Here is a 16740-nt window from a genome sequence, read left to right as displayed (position 1 = left end):
CTCTCTGGCCCTGCTCATTGGGTTAAGGATCCAGTGTGCCATCAGCTGTGGTGTAGGTCGCAGAAGTGGCTTGGATCTGGCATTGCTGTGGTTGTGGCATAGGCCAGCGCTATAGCTCTGATTAGACCCCTAGCTGGGAAATTTCCATATGCCGTGGGTGCAGCCCTAAAAAGACAGAGAGAGAGAGAAAATGTTCCTTTCCTTTAGGGGGAAGCTGAGACCATGGGGGCTCAGAGAGATGACACCCATATGAACCTCTAGCCATGCATGAGGGGTGTTGGGAACCCCTCTCAGAGAAGCCTCACCCCTGGACAGGTGACACTGAGCTCAGATATCCAGAGAAAACCTCAGAGGCTGCCTAAAAAATGCCCAATTATCATGGGGTGTATCTATTAGTTACAGCTTTCGTAGATGTTGCTGGCATCTTGGTCAAGTCCCCTGTTCTCACCACTCGAGTGTGATTCAGCCCAACTCCCAACTGCCAACCCCATCATCTCTTTACTTAAGGGCTTTTCTCTGGCCACCAGGGTCCAACTGGCCCAGCTCTATGGCAGGTCAGAAGTGCCAGGGAATTAATGCTCCTCAGGAGCAGCCTTCAGTGATGAGTGATGGATTCTGGTGTGTAAATCCCACCTCTCCCCCAGGTGAGATGACTTTGGTACATTATTCCCAGCAGATCATATCCCAGTTGCGCACGGTGGGATCACGGCTCCACTCGCTTATTTCCTGAAATCATCTCCTAAGTAAAACAACTGCCCTTGACTCCTTATCTCAGAGGCTGCTTTTGGAGAAACCAAACTGGATTAGTTCTTAATTTTAGGCATACACCTGTTGCAAAAAAAAAAAAAAAAAAAAGTCTTATGGCTTTAAAAATGGCTTCTTTTTAATTATCCAAATAAAACATAATCTCACAAACTTTACTTTCGAAGTCTCCTCTTGACCCTCGTCCCCAAAACTTCCCTGCCCAGAAATGACTATTGTCATTATTTTAGTGTTTCTCCTTCCAGACACTTTCTACTCTTTTTTTTTTTGCCTTTTTGCCTTTTTGCCTTTCCTAGGGCTGCTTCCACGGCATATGGAGGTTCCCAGGCCAGGGGTCCAATCGGAGCTGTAGCCGCTGTCCTACGCCACAGCCACAGCAATGTGGGATCTGAGCCACGTCTTCGACCTACACCACAGCTCATGGCAACGCCGGATCCTTAACCCACTGAGCAAGGCCAGGGATCGAACCTGCAACCTCATGGTTCCTAGTCGGATTCGTTAACCACTGCACCATGATGGGAACTCCACTTTCTACTCATTATTGTGCGCTCATGCGTACACACACACACACACACACTCCACTTTGCATATTGACCTGCAGTGCACGTTTTTTGCTTTGGAATTCTTTCCATGTAAATACACAACACTCTACTTCACTTCTTTTAAATGCTGTATAACATTACACTGTATACATCTAGCTTGGTTTATTTAACTTCTCCCCTATTGGTGGGTATTTAGGTTATTCCCGGTTCCATGATGGCTTCAACTTTGGAACATGGACTGTCCTAATGAAGGTCAATGTCCTCAAATTAAGGGCTCTCCAATTACTCTCTTGTGACTCCTGAAACAGCTGCGATGCTGGTTATAAAATGAAGATATTGTGAAAACCAGAAAGAATTTCTGGGGAATTCCAGACACTATAACATGACTCCTCCAAGTCCCATGAGGACTTGAACCACACTCTGAAGAAGCGGATTGGGATAGGAGGCTGGAGAGAAAAGAAGAGGGGGGTGAGCAGGGGGATAAAGAAGGACTGAGGAAGAGGACTCTTTTTTGGTCTCAGACTCTTGAAGCTCCATTTGCTAATTTATCATAAGACCACAGAAAAATTGATCCCTCCTGCTCCATCCAGATGTGCTTTCTTGAGTTCTGGCCTTGCCCCCATAGCTCTTACCACATCAAGGAGGTGCATAGAAATTAAAAAAAAAAAATAGCTTTTGCTTTAGTAGGATTGAAATCCCCTCTGTTGTATTTTTTTTTTTTTGTGCACCATCTCAGTCATGGAGCCTGTTCTGAGAAGCATAATTTATTAGGTTGAACCCTATGAAAGTGACATTTTTCTAGGTAAAAATGGTCAAACAGCTTCAGCTTCATGTGGTTCCACTGAATATCTTGGGGGAGCAATTGAAATTTATTTTTTAGGTGATGGGGTTGGGGTGACAGTGTGACTGCAACTTCATGAGAGATTCTCAGTCAGAACCACCCAGCTCATCAAGTTCCTTTATCACTTGGTGGCTCAGTTTCTGCATCTCTAGAATGAACATAATAATGGTAATTCACAGGACTGACATAAGGAAATTGAAATAGTATATTTCAAAGACATAAAATCCTCCTCTCTTAGAAAAAGCTTGATAAATGGTAACTACCATTGTCAGCATTACTGAGTGATGGGATGCCAGTAAAAATAGGTAAACTGAGGCAGTATTTACTGAGTGACTATCTTCTAACCAGCATTGGAAACACATTTTACATAAACTTCATTAAAGGAAAAATGTTGTGAGAGACAAAGAATTTCTCTGAATTTTCCAAATGCTGAAAATTAATCTCAGAATTGTTAAGTAACTTACCAAGGATGGAAAATATACAGAAGTATAAGAGTCACATGAAACACAGTGAATACTTGTTTAATTGAAATTCCAGAAGATGAGAGAAAAGAAAAGGCGCCAAAGCAACATTTTAAGTGATTAATAGCCAACAATTTCCAACTATGACGAAAGATACTGTGTATTATTAACTAATAAAGTCAACCCAAAGAAAACCACAGTTGGTTCATCACATGAAACTGGTGAAAATAAAAACTAAAGAGAAAAAAAGTATTAAAAGCAACCAAAAGAGAAAAAGACATATTACCTTCAAAAGCGCAAAAATAATAATTAGAACTAGTTTCTTTAACAGAAAATTATGCAAGTCAGGACACAATGAAATAGTAACTTTATTTTTTAAAGATTTTAATTTTTTCCATTATAGTTGATTTACAATGTTTTGTCAATTTCTGCTCTACAGCAAAGTGACCCAGTCATATATATATTTTTTCACATTATCCTCCATCGTGTTTCATAAAAAATGACTAGATATAGTTCTCTGTGCTATAGAGCAGGATTTCATTGCTTATTCACTCCAAATGCAATAGTTTGCATCCACTAACCCCAAACTCTGAGTGCATCCCACTCCCTCCCCCTCCCCCTTGGCAACCACAAGTCTGTCTTCCATGTCCATGGGTTTGTTTCTTTTCTGTGGAAAGGTTCATTTGTGCCATATATTGGATTCCAGCTATAAGTGATATCATATGGTATTTGCCTTTCTCCTTCTGACCTCACTTCACTTAGATGAGAGTTTCTAGTTCTGTCCATGTTGCTGCAAATGGTATTATTTTGTTCTTTTTATGGCTGAGTAGTATTCCACTGTGTATATATGCCACATCTTCTTAATCCATTCATTGAAACAGTAGCTTGAAAATACTTAAGTAAGTAATTGCCAACCTATAATTACATACCCAGAAAAAATTTTTTAAAAGTGAAGGAGAAATACATAAAGTTTCCCATACACAGCATCTGATATAATTTGTACCAGTGGACTTGAACTAAGGGCAATGACAAAGGATGTTCTTTAAGGAGAAGGAAAATGATTCCAGATGAAAACAAGAAGATTAGGAAAGAATGAAGAACTACAGGAGGGGTAAATAAGTAGGCATAGCTAAATAAATGTTGGATATACAAGAAATGGCAATAATGTCTCATCATTATTAACATTAAAACAACATTAAAACAAAAGGAAACAGATATAAATAGAGTTGATGTACTCTAGGATTCTCACATTATCTGGGGAGTGGTAGAAGTACTAATTTCAATAAAACAAATAACTCAAGGATGTGGTGACCTGTAGGATAACTTGTAACAGAAGGGCAGAGCCATGTATGGCTGAAAATGCAAGCGAGGGGAAGTTGGAATAATACTAATAGTAAATATTTGATTAATCCTAAAGAAGGCAAGAAAGGAGAGATAAGTGAACACAGATAAATGGGAAAACCAAAGACAAATAGTAAAATATTAGATTTAAGTCGCTATATCAGTAATTTTATTAAACATGTTTGGCCTAAATCCTGCAATTAAAGGGACTTTTTTTTCATAAAGTATATATGCCTTATAAAATATTTGCTTTAAATATACAAACACTAGAGTTCCCGTTGTGGCTCAGTGGTTAATGAATCCAACTAGGAACCACGAGATTGTGGGTTCGATCCCTGGACTTGCTCAGTGGGTTTAGGATCTGGTGTTGCCGTGAGCTCTGGTGTAGGTTGCAGATGTGGCTTGGATGCCGCGTTGCTGTGGCTCTGGCGTAGGCTGGTGGCTACAGCTCCGATTGGACCCCTAGCCAGGGAATCTCCATATGCCATGGGAAGCAGCCCTAGAAAAAGGCAAATAAATAAATAAATAAATATACAGACACATAAAATTTGAAAGAAAAAAGGTGTAGTAACGAAGCAAAAGGTAATTATCCTTGTATAAGACAAAACCTACTTTAAGAAACAAAGTACTACCAGATCTAAAGATAGACATTTCCTAAGGATGAAAAGGTAAAATCACCAAGAGATGTAACCACTCTTATGTTCATACTTAACTAATTAACATCGTTGCAAAATATTTAAAATAGATAAATCCCCAATCATAGTGGGTGACTTTAATATAATTTTTTCAGTGCTGCGAGAAAAAACAGATGAAAGTCAATACAGGCCTACCTCAGTGTATTGTGCTTTATTTAATTGCACTTTGCAGATACCGTATTTTTTTATTTTTGTTTTTATTTTTTGCTTTTTATGGCTGCACCTGCGGCATTCGGAAGTTCCCAGGTTACAATTTGAATCACAGCTACAGCCGCTGGCCTCTGCCACAGCCACAGCAATGCAAGAGCCAAGATGTGTCTGCGACTTACACCACAGCTCATGGCAACGCCACATCCTTAATCCACTGAGGAAGGCCAGGGGTCGAACCCGCATCCTCATGTATCCTAGTTGGGTTTGCTAACCACTGAGCCACCAAGGGAGGCCCCCCCTCCCGCCCCCCACTCCTTTTTAAACAATGGAAAGTTTGTGGCAAACCTGTCTCAAGAAAATCGACTGGTACCATTTTCCAAAAGCATTTTCTCACTTTGTATATTTGGGTCACATTTTGGTAATTTTCACCGTATTTCAAACTTTTAAAATTATTATATTTGTTATGGTGCTCTGTGATCAGTGATCACTGATGTTACTATTATAATCATTTTGGAGGTGCCATGAACACTGCTGTATTTTTAAAAGAAATTTCCACAGTCACCTCAGCCTTTAGCAACCAACACCCTAATCTGTCAGCAGCCATTAGCACTGAGGCAAGATCGGCCACCAGCAAAATGATTATGACTTGCTGAAGGCTCAAATGATGGGTAGCATTTTTAGCAATAAATTATCATTATTATTATTTTGCTTTTTAGGGCTGCATGTGCAGCACATGGAAGTTCCTAGGCTAGGGGTCTAATTGGAGCTGCCGCTGCCAGCCTACACCACAGCTCAGCAACATGGGATCTGAGCAGCATCTCTCACCTACACCACAGCTCACAGAAATGCCAGATCCTTAACCCACTGATTGAGGCCAAGGATTGAACCCACATCTTCATGGATACTAGTCAGATTCATTGCTACTGCACCACAGTGGGAACTCCCAGAAATAAATTATTTTTAAAATAAGATATGGACATTGTTTTTTTAGACATAATGCTATTGCACACTTAAGGGACTACAGTAAAGTGTAAGCATAGCTTTTTTCTAAAAGCACTGGGAAACCAAAATTTGCATGGTTCGCTCTATTTTGATATTCACTTTATAGGGGTGGTTTAGAACTGGATCCGTAACACCATAGAGGTATATTTGTCCTCATTTACATAAGTTAGTCTAATCTCCTTGACTAAACCTAGCTGACTTAATTGAATACTAATTGAATATTAATAGAATACTTTCTAACATCGCTCATGGACTGTTTAATAAAATTGATTATATTTGGGGATGGAAATCAAATTTCACCAAATTTAAAGCATTTAAGCTCTTTAGCACATGTCCTCTGACCAGCATGAAACTGAGCTAGAAGTAAGTGCCAAAAAGAAAATGAGAAATGCTCAAATACTCAGAAATTAAATAATTGATTCTAAATAATCTGTGAGTCAAAAAATCAATTAATAGTGAAAATTAGAGATTATTTTGGAATAAATGATAATTAAATAAGACGCATAATCATGGGTAATGCAGCTAAAGTGGTAGAGATCATACAGATATGGAGGATATAATGTAGAACTTCATGATGACACATTTTTAAATATGGATGAATTATGAAAATTCCAAGAATGACATAATTTATCAAAATTGACCAAGAAGAAACTATCTGAATAGTCACATGTTAATAATGATACTTAAACTTAAATATCTTTTTTTTTTTTTTTTGCTTTCTAGGGCCACATCCGCAGCCTATGGAGGTTCCCAGGCTAGGGGTCAAACTGGAGCTACAGCTGCTGGCCTGTGCCACAGCCACAGCAATGCCAGATCCGAGCCTCATCTGTGATCTTCACCACAGCTCATGGCAATGCCAGATCCTTAACCCACTGAGCAAGGCCAGGGATCAAACCCAAATCCTCCTGGGTATTAGTCAGATTTGTTTCCACTGCACTATAACAGGACCTCTGGAAAAAAGTTTTTGATTATCTCAGTAGGTTCAGTAAAACCATTTGAAAAGTTCTACACCTAATCATTATAAAAACTCTCGGAAGTATAGCAATAGAAGGAAATTTACAAAATCTAGTAAATAATGTCTATAAAAAGTCTTACAGCTTCTTCACATAATATTTGATTGTGATATGTTGAATGTTTTCTCCTTGACATTGGCAATGAGTTAAGGATGGCCACTACTGCCATTTCTACACAAAATTGTATTGGAAGTCCTAGCCAATGCAATAAGTCAGGTAAAAGAAATAAAGACATAAAGATTCAGTAGAAAGAAAGAAAATTATCATTACATGTAGATGACATGGATGTATATGTAGAAAATTCAAAATAATGTACAGATATACTATAAAACAATAAGTGAATTTTGCTTGACCTTTGAATAAAAAGTTAATATTAAAAATCAATTATGTTTCTATTACTATGAACACACAGAAAATTAAAAGACTAAAGTGCTCTAGTTTACGATACTGTCAAATCCTTCAAATATCTAGGAAATAATCAAAAGCTTTACAGGACCTATCCACAGAAAACCGTAAAACATAGTTGAGAAAAATCAAAGAAGTAAATAAATTGACTAGTATAACATGTTGAAACATTGGAAGATTCACTGTCATAAAGATACCAATTCTTTTAAATAATCTGTGGGTTTAATACAATTCCATTCAGAATCTTAGTGGGTTTATGAGTGTGTTTGTTGTGTGTGGGTGTGTGTGTGTGAGAGAGAGAGAGAGAAAGAGAGAATGCAGAAATAAAAAATTAATTCCAGTATTTATTTAGAAATATAAAGGGCCCAGAATTGCCAAGACAATTTTGAGGAAGAACAAAGTTGGAAGACTTACATTCTCAATATCAGGATTTGAAAGCTGTAGTAACCAAGATATATGGTACTGGCACAAGACAAAATAGAGATAAATAGAGACCCATAAATAGACCCAAACATATATGTCCACTTCATTCATGACAATGGTGACACTGCATTGCAGTGCAGAAATGATACTCTTCAATAAATCAAACTAGGTCAATAGGATATTCATACGGAAAAAATGAATCTGCAGCTGTATCACACATCATACACAAAAATCAATACTAGATGCACTGTAGGTCTAAATGTAAAAGATAAAAACAATAAAACTTTATAAAGATAAATTTGAGAATATTTTCATGACTTTAGGGTAAACCAATATTTCTTAAGGAAGATAGAGCACTACCCATAGAAGGAAAAATTGTTAAGCTGGTCTTCCTTAAAATCCAAAACTTGTGTTTATCAAAATACACCATCTAGAGTGATAATACAAGCAAGAGTGTGAAATATATTTAAAATATACATAGTCAACAGGAGATGCTTAGCCAGAATATACAAAGTGCTTCCATAAATCAAGAAGAAGAAGAAGAAGAAAAAAAAAACAAACCCCAGACAACCCAAGAAGAAATAGGCATAAAACTTGAATAGGACTTTCACAAGAGAGTATATCCAAGTAGCCAACAAGCATATGAAAACATGCTTACCTTTATGACTCATTGGTAAAATGCAAATTGAAATTACCATAAGATATTTCCATACTCTTGCCAGAATGGCTAAAATTAGAAAGACAAACACTACTAAGTGCTGACAAGGATGTGGAGAGTTGGACACCCATACTTTTGGTGTATTCAATGAATCTCTTAGTTATAACACTGAGAGAAAGCAGGCAGACGCAAAGGTACCCAAGGCTGTGTGATTTCTTTCATATAAAGCATTAAAACAGGTAAGGCACATTGATGGTGGAAAATGCAAAAATGGCTTTTAATTATTCTAGAAGTTGCAGGGCTGTTGGCTCTCTTCTGTTTCTTGATCTGGGGAGGGATGACATGGGTTTATGGAAACTTTGTCTGATCTGTGTACAGGTCTATATGCTTGTTGCTCTATGTTACCTATTTAAAATAAAGTTACCACAAAGTAAAGAACTTCAGGCAGTTGAGGGGAGGGAACACATCAGCTTTAAAAGTCTGAATTCTTTGCCTGATAAGGGTAGCCCAGGGGTCATGCGGCAGTGTGAGGAGGAGCAGCTGTTATCCTCAGAACAATTGCCCACATTTTTCCATTACGTCAAAACTCTTCTGACTCACCTAGAGCATTTTGAATGCAATTATCTTTGGGAGGTTGACAAGACCTTCCTAGTTCTCCCAAGGCAACACCCTTATTAAGGTGTAGGAGGGAGGGGAAAGGAGACGGGAAGGTGGAGAGTTGTGTTTGCTAATCTTGTGCAGTGTTTCTCAGACTTGAATATACAACACAATCACCTGGAGGGTTTGTTACAACACAGGTGGCTGGGCTCCACTCCCAAAGTTTCTGAGTCAGTACATGCTATGAACTGATGTTTGTGTCTCCCCTGCACAAAGTTCATATGTTGCGACCCCAACTTCCAGTGTGATGATATTAGGAGATGCGATTTGGAGTTCCCATCGTGGCTCAGTGGTTAACGAACCTGACTAGCGTCCATGAGGACACAGGTTCGATCCCTGGTCTCGCTCAGTGGGTTAAGGATCTGGTGTTGCCGTGAGCTGTGGCATAGGTTGCAGATGTGGCTCAGATCCTGGGTTGCTGTGGCTTGTGGTATAGGCAGTCAGCTACAGCTCCAATTCGTCCCCTTGCCTGGGAACCTCCATATGCTGTGAGTGTGGCCCTAAAAATGCAAAAAAAAAAAGAGATGGGATTTTTAGGAAGTAATCAGATCGTAAGAGTGGAACCCTCATGAACGGGACTAGTGCCCTTATAATAAGAGACAGGAGAGCTTTCTCTGCCTTTCTCCATACTCTTCATTATGCGAGGACACTATGAGAAGAGGGCTATTTGCAAACCGGGAAGAGAGCCCTCACCAGACAGTGTGTCTGCCCATGCCTTGACCTTGGACTTTCAAATCTCCAGAACTGTGAGAAATGAATATTTGTTTAAGATACTTAGTCTATAATGCTATTCTGTTACAGCAGCCTGAGCTAAGAGAGTAGGTCTGGGGTGGCCGCTCCCATTTGGCATTTGTGTAAGTTCCCAGGGGATGCTGATGCTCATGCTGCTGGTCCAGACACCACCCTTGGAGACCCACTGATCCAGAGCACCTAGAGGGAGCCCTTTAAGGGACAGCAGATGTTGTGGTGGTCCTGGTGGGGGTGTGGAAACTGGGTCATAGTTCAGAGACTAATCCAGCCATAAGGCCCAAATTTCATTGTTCACAGCAGATTTTCCAGTGGGTCTCTTCTTCCCCAGGATCTGGATTTCATGAGTTAATTACCTGTGCTTTTAAAAGGGAGTTTAATTATAATATGCCAATGCCTTGTTCTCACACCAGATGAGTCAATACAGGCAGAAAAGCTTTTCTTAAGTGAACGACCTTCCCTACATGTGATCTCATTAGGAGTTGGGCATTTTGAATAGTTCAGGGTGGTAAACCCAGGGACATCTGTGCAGGTGACACAGTCTCTGTCTTTGGTGATGACTGGCCATCATAGCAAAATGGTTGTGACTTGATTTATGTTTTTGTTAGGAAAACTGACTTTATATTGGCCTGAGCACCAGTGTCGGGGGCAAGGGGTGCAGTGGAAAGGGACAGGGAACAAAAAGAGGCAGTGGATACAGCTGCCTGCTTCCCCGTCATGAGGTTTCCTAGGCAGTACATCATGTGTCTTGAAAAGACCAGCTGAGTCTATTACATTTTCCATCCCCAAATGACTCTTGCTTTGCATATGTATTTCAAAGGCTTTAAGTTGTTTGCAGAACACTGTCTTAACCACAGGATTTCCCAGCCTGCAGCTGGAGTCTTCTATTCGAAAGGGCCCAGGACTTTGCAAGGCGGCAATGCCATATCTCAGCAGCAGTCATCTCTTTTCTGGTAGGATTGACTTGCCAGGAATCATCTCTAGTTAAAGACCAGCCATGATGGCTTTATCTATCTGGCCTGGCCCCTGCCATTATCTTTGTCACCCCAGTGCTCTCAGGTCTGTTCCTTTGGGCAGTGTTGCCAGCTAAAGAGTTGTTTCCCTTGTTTCACATTCATCCGCGGTTACTAAAAGGTCCCCTTTCCAATAGATCTGTTCTCTGTTGGTTCTCATCAGTTAAGATAACCCAGCTTGGAGGCTGGTAGAAGAAACTATTGGTACCCTGACCCAACTTTAGTCTTTAAGTGTGGTCTTACTAACTCTGAACTGCTAGAATCTGCATCTCTGTGCCGAAAGTCTTGCCCCTACCACCCCGCAGAACCATGAAAGTTTGTTCTTCCTCTTTGAACAGCAGACTGGATGGCAGAAGCAGCCCCCATTCAGTGACTGACAGGTATTGGTATATAAGTGCCCCAGATTCTTTGCTCCTAGGGTGGGATAATTTGTACTGTTTCCCAGAATTTCCCCAAGGTAGCCTGTCTAAAAATGCATCATTTATTGGAGTTCCCGTCGTGGCGCAATGGTTAACGAATCCGACTAGGAACCATGAGGTTGCGGGTTTGGTCCCTGCCCTTGCTCAGTGGGTTAAGGATCCGGCATTGCCGTGAGCTGTGGTGCAGGTTGCAGACGTGGCTCGGATCCCGCGTTGCTGTGGCTCTGGCGTAGGCTGGTGGCTGCAGCTCCAATTCGACCCCTATCCTGGGAACCTCCATATGCCATGGGAGCGGCCCAAGAAATGGCAAAAAGACAAAAAAAAAAAAAAAGAGTCATTTATTGATTTCCTTCCTAGCAAGTGTGTTTTCAATTAGCTATTTATTTTATTTGCCAGGCACTGTTCTAGACTCAGGATATAAATGACCAGTGAAATTGACATAGGTCTTATATTCCAGTGGGAGAAACAGATAATAAACAATGACATGAAAATGTATAATTTCAAAATTGCATGCAGTCCTATTAGGACCCAAACAAGGCACATGGTGAGTTAGCTAAGTGACGCATTTTCATGATGCAGTGGTGGAGGAAGCCCCCAGTGGGGAGGTAGTATGGAACCTGAGGTCTGGAGGATGAGAGAAAAAGCCATGTGAATTGCTGGGCAGCAGAAAGTGCAAAGGGGCTGGAACAGGAGAATTTAGGGTGTTCTTAGATTGGAAGGAGAGTGAACAGAAGAAGGATGAGTGATACTCAATTAAGTTGCAGAGGTGGGTAGGAATCAGGGAGCATCCATGACTTTGTAGAGTGCTGAGGTGGGTGTGCACATGTCTGTGTGCAATTGTGTTTGCATATGCCTTGGGAGCATGTGTGTACAACTGTCTCTTGTGTTCACCCGATGGTAAGTTAGTGGATGGGATGTATTTTCATCTTGCCTGTGTCTTCATCCATGGCTTTTCTTCCCTATGTATGGGTTTATGTGTATATTAGGGCCTTTGTATTGATGTTTTCAAATGGGGTTTTGGGTATTTATCTATAAGTACGTATTTATGTATTTTGACCACAGTGACACCTGGAATCATGGGCTTGGTTAATTATGCCTATGAAAACATATGGATGAATGTGTCATTGCATGTGAAAGCATGTGCACCAGTGTGTATACTTGTGTGTATATATTTATATTGTGTTGCTGCACATGTGAATGCATAGCTGGCTGGGTGTGTGTGCTTTATGATCTAGGATTGTTGGGTATCTGTGTCTCTGTGTGAAGTTCTAGAAATAGCCTTGCCCTCGACCAGACCACAGAATCTTGGAATTTTTATAGCCCACATTTGCTCGCAAGATGCAGACTTTATTTGCAGTTACAGTTAAGGTTGGGTTTATTTTCTATTTTCAATATTTCTGGCCTTTTAAAATCTGAGTTCTAAATACTTCAAGTGAATGTGCGGAGATGTGTGTACAGACATTTTTTTTTTCTCTTGTTTCCAGTCAGTCAGCCTCAGCAAAGCCCAAATCCTTACTTCTGTCTTTATGAATTAATATTTTCATTTAGAAGGGTGTTTCAGACCTGGAGTAGAGTGGTTTCCTTAGACAGCATTTTTTTTTTCTCTCAGCTAATATCCTAGTTTTAAGAAGATCCAGCAGCTTGGTTATTGGTGCACAAAAAATGTTCTTCACAGACTGTCGTCAGAAAAGTGGAGACAGTTGCTCTCTGGTGCCCAGTCCTTTGAGTGAAACACTCCTTCCGTTTCCTGATCCTGGGAACTCAAAATAATTCCTGTATAGTTATGAGACAAAGGTTCTGGCTTGACTCTTCTTCAGGAAGCTTCTCATGTTTGGTGCCCTGTTTGCTCTTCCAACTAGTAATGATAGAGTGTCACAAAAATCACCCATTCTCGGCGTTCCTGTTGTGGCTCAGCGGTAATGAACTCGACTAGTACCCATGAGGATGCAGGTTCTATCCCTGGCCTTGCTCAGTAGGTTAAGGATCCTGTGTTGCAGTAAGCTGTGGTGTAGGTTACAGACATGGCTTGGATCCCGCATTGCTGTGGTTGTGGCATAGGCCGGCAGCTGCAGCTCAAATGCGACCCCCACCTGGGAATTTTCCTATGCCAAGAGTGGGGCCCTAAAAAAGACAAAAAAAAAAGATCATCCATTCTTATCTGGTGTTTTCACTGCAGCAGCGTGGGTAGCTGCTATGACATGGGTCCAGTCCCTGGCCCCGGAACTTATGCACGCTTAGAGTACAGCCATAAAGAAAAACGGGATCATCCATTCTAGTCTGTACTACAGATTCATAAGTGGTCATTCATCTTCAACATAACTGTAGTAGATTGACTGTACTGGTGGCCCCGATTAATAGCCTCCCTGTATCCATGCTCTTTTCAATTATTTATTTATTTATGTATTTTTGTCCTTTTGCTTTTTCTAGGGCTGCTCCTGCAGCATATGGAGGTTCCCAGGCTAGTGGTCTAATTGGAGCTGTAGACACCAGCCTTCGCCAGAGCCAGAGCAATGCGGGATCCCAGCTGAGTCTGCAACCTACACCACAGCTCATGGCAACGCCAGATCCGAAACCCAGTGAACAAGGCCAGGGATCGAACTCACAACCTCATGGTTCCTAGTCGGATTCATTAACCACTGCGCCATGACAGGAACTCCCACACTCTTTTCAATTCTGATTTCATAGTCCCCTCCCACTCTGTCTTTGCACTCAGTCATGTGACTTGGTTTGGCCAATAAGGTGTTAGCCAACTTGCTGCAAGCAGAAGTGTGAAAAAGCACTTAGGAGTCTTGAGTTCCTTTTTATTATTTTCTGTAATCACCTTAAGAATAAGGTCACACAAGCCTGCCAGAGAATATAAGAGATGAATTGCCCCAACCTAGGCGATCTTAGACTAGCCATCTTTCAGCAAGCCTACAAGCTGAGGAGAGACACATGGAGTAAGCCCAGTTAAGATCAACCCAGCCCAGCCCAGATGAACAGAACCACCCAGCCAAACCATAGACTCACGAGAAATAGTAAATTTTTTTTTTTTTAAAACCATGTGGTTTAGAGATGGTTTATTTCACAGCTACAGCTAACTTAGAAACTGGAAGAAGTCCATTTCCTTGTGTATGAACTCTGATTGTTGTAGATGTAGAGCTGGAATCTGCTTCTTATAACTTCTGACGCTGCCCTTGGGTACCCCATTTCTTCTTCCACAGTGACTTTCAAGTTTTTGAGGACAATGATCACCCCAGATGACCGTAGCCACCTCCAAACTAGATTCCCCACTTCCTCCTTTGTCTACCTTCTAATCCATTTGCTACACAGCAGAAATGATCCTCTTTAAACACATTTAATTACATCATATCTTGTTGAAAATGCTCCCATTATTTCTTTTTATTACACTTAGATTCAAATCCAAACTCCTTTCTACTCCCCTGCAGTGTTCAGTACCTGGTCACCTCTCAACCTCATCCTGACACAATCTTGCCTTTGCTTACTATACTCTTGTCATGTCATCTTTCTTCAGGTTTCTTGATAATGCTAAGACTTTTGTCCTTTGATGGCTGTATCTGTCTGTCTGTCTGTCTATCTATCTATCTATCTATCTACCTACCTATCTATCTATCTGTCTTGTTTCAGCTCCTGAAACTCTACCTGGGATAAATCCCAATTCTTGCTTGTCTTGGGCAAGGTGTTGGGTGCAAAGGTCAGGAAGTATTTATACCGCTGTGCCATTCAAAGTATCCTAGACAGTCAATCAGCATTCTACGGCCCCAGGTCCAAAAGCACCTCTCTGCATTTTGAAAGCTGAAATCAAGTGAAGAAGAGCTTGTGGAAGGACAGGAGTTGTGGTTGGGGCGAAGATAATGTGAGTCCAAAAATGCTTCTTCTCTTTCCAGTAGCAACTTACTTCCCTTCCTTTGATCTTTAGTTTTATATTTCTAGCTCCACCTTCATCAGCTGTGTGATTTCCTCAACTTCTTTCATCTTAGTATGGTTTCATCTTTGTGTGTGTGTGTGTGTGTGTGTGTGTGGCCATACCTGCAGCATATGGAAGTTCCCAGGCCAGGGACTGAATTCAAGCTGCAGCTGCGACCTCTGCTATAGCTGCAGCAATGCCAGAGCCTTTAACCCACTGCACTAGGCCAGGGATTGAACCTGTGCCTCCACAGCAACCAGAGATGCTGCAGTCTGATTCTTAACCCACTGCTCCATAGAGGGAACTCCAGTATGGTTTCAACTTTAATGGGAGGTTATTATGATGACTGGCTCATAGAGTTGCTGTATATATTAAACGAGATGTTTATAATGATCTTAGACCAGAGCCTGGCAAGTGGTAAGTATTTGGCAAATGCTGGCTATTATCATCTCAAAGGTCATGTAGCATGCAAGATTAATTCACATTAATTAACTTCTAGTATATAGAATTTAATTCATATGAAACATAATTGATTATCTAGTTCATGTATTTATTGCTTTGAGGACTTCATTTTTGGGAATATCAAATATCTATAATACCATCTACAGGTTTTATAATGTTCTTTCTTTCTCTAACCTTATTATTCTCACAAGGCAGTAAATTCTTCCATTATGAATTCTCTGACCACAGAGTTTTCGGGAAATCAATCCTAGCTCTTGAGAAAAGCTTCCTATAAAATATACCACTTTTATTGTGCCCTTCGAAGTTTGCTCCTCAAACTCGCCCACTACTTCAGCTCATTTGAGCAAGAAAATATTCCTATGAAGTAGATAGAGAAACCTCATCATTCCCATTTTGCAGATGACTAAACGGAATATGCTTGGAATCATATCTGTTGGAAGCAAAATGAATTCACCAGAGGCCAAGCACATGGGGAAAACTGAGAATAAAATTGAGACAAATTAACACTTTGCCTCCATGCCCTGTACCTTTCCAGTTAAATTACCTTGCTTCCTTTCATTGCTGCAAACTTGGCTTCGCTAGTGCAGACCTGACCTGGATCTGTCCGTGTTCCTGCTTAAGAGAGATGACCTTAATGTATTTGTAGAAACTACATGCTGTACACTCAAGGCCACCCAGCAAATGCAAATGCAGCAAATGGAAAATGCGCTTCGGGTGCAGATCAAAACTGTCCCAGCAAGAAAAATAAGCGCCGAGACAGGGACATTGGCTGTCCAGATACATGCTGAAAGTCTCTTTGAATTAAAAGCAGAGTGTTTGATGATTTCATGTCTTTCCCATTTGAAAATTTAATCTTCCATGGGGTGGAGGAAGTGATCTGGGTCACTGACTTGCTCAAACAGATTCTCACCAACCAAAAGCCATCATTGGGCTGAGTGGAAGTGACGGGAACCTTGGGAGAGGTGACAGAGTGAGGAGTTAAAAACTGGGCCTAGTCAGATGACAGGAAGGGGGATTTCAAACAATTGAGAGAAAAAAAAGTCAGCCTGAATCTGTGGGATAGGACTTCAAGATGCAGGGTGGGAATAGCTGGAAAATCTCTCCGAATGCAATTCTGCCTGTGCAAGTTTTTCCAGCAATGGAGACTGTGGCGCAGTAACCAGACAAACCAGTGTGGTTAGCCAGGGAGCTCTGATGCACTGCCGTGGAGAAGAGGTACCCAGAGGATGGAAAGAAGGACTC

The sequence above is a fragment of the Phacochoerus africanus genome, chromosome 3 (assembly GCF_016906955.1).
Source record: "Phacochoerus africanus isolate WHEZ1 chromosome 3, ROS_Pafr_v1, whole genome shotgun sequence".
Taxonomy (NCBI): Eukaryota; Metazoa; Chordata; class Mammalia; order Artiodactyla; family Suidae; genus Phacochoerus; species Phacochoerus africanus.
This window is presented reverse-complemented; position numbering follows the sequence as displayed.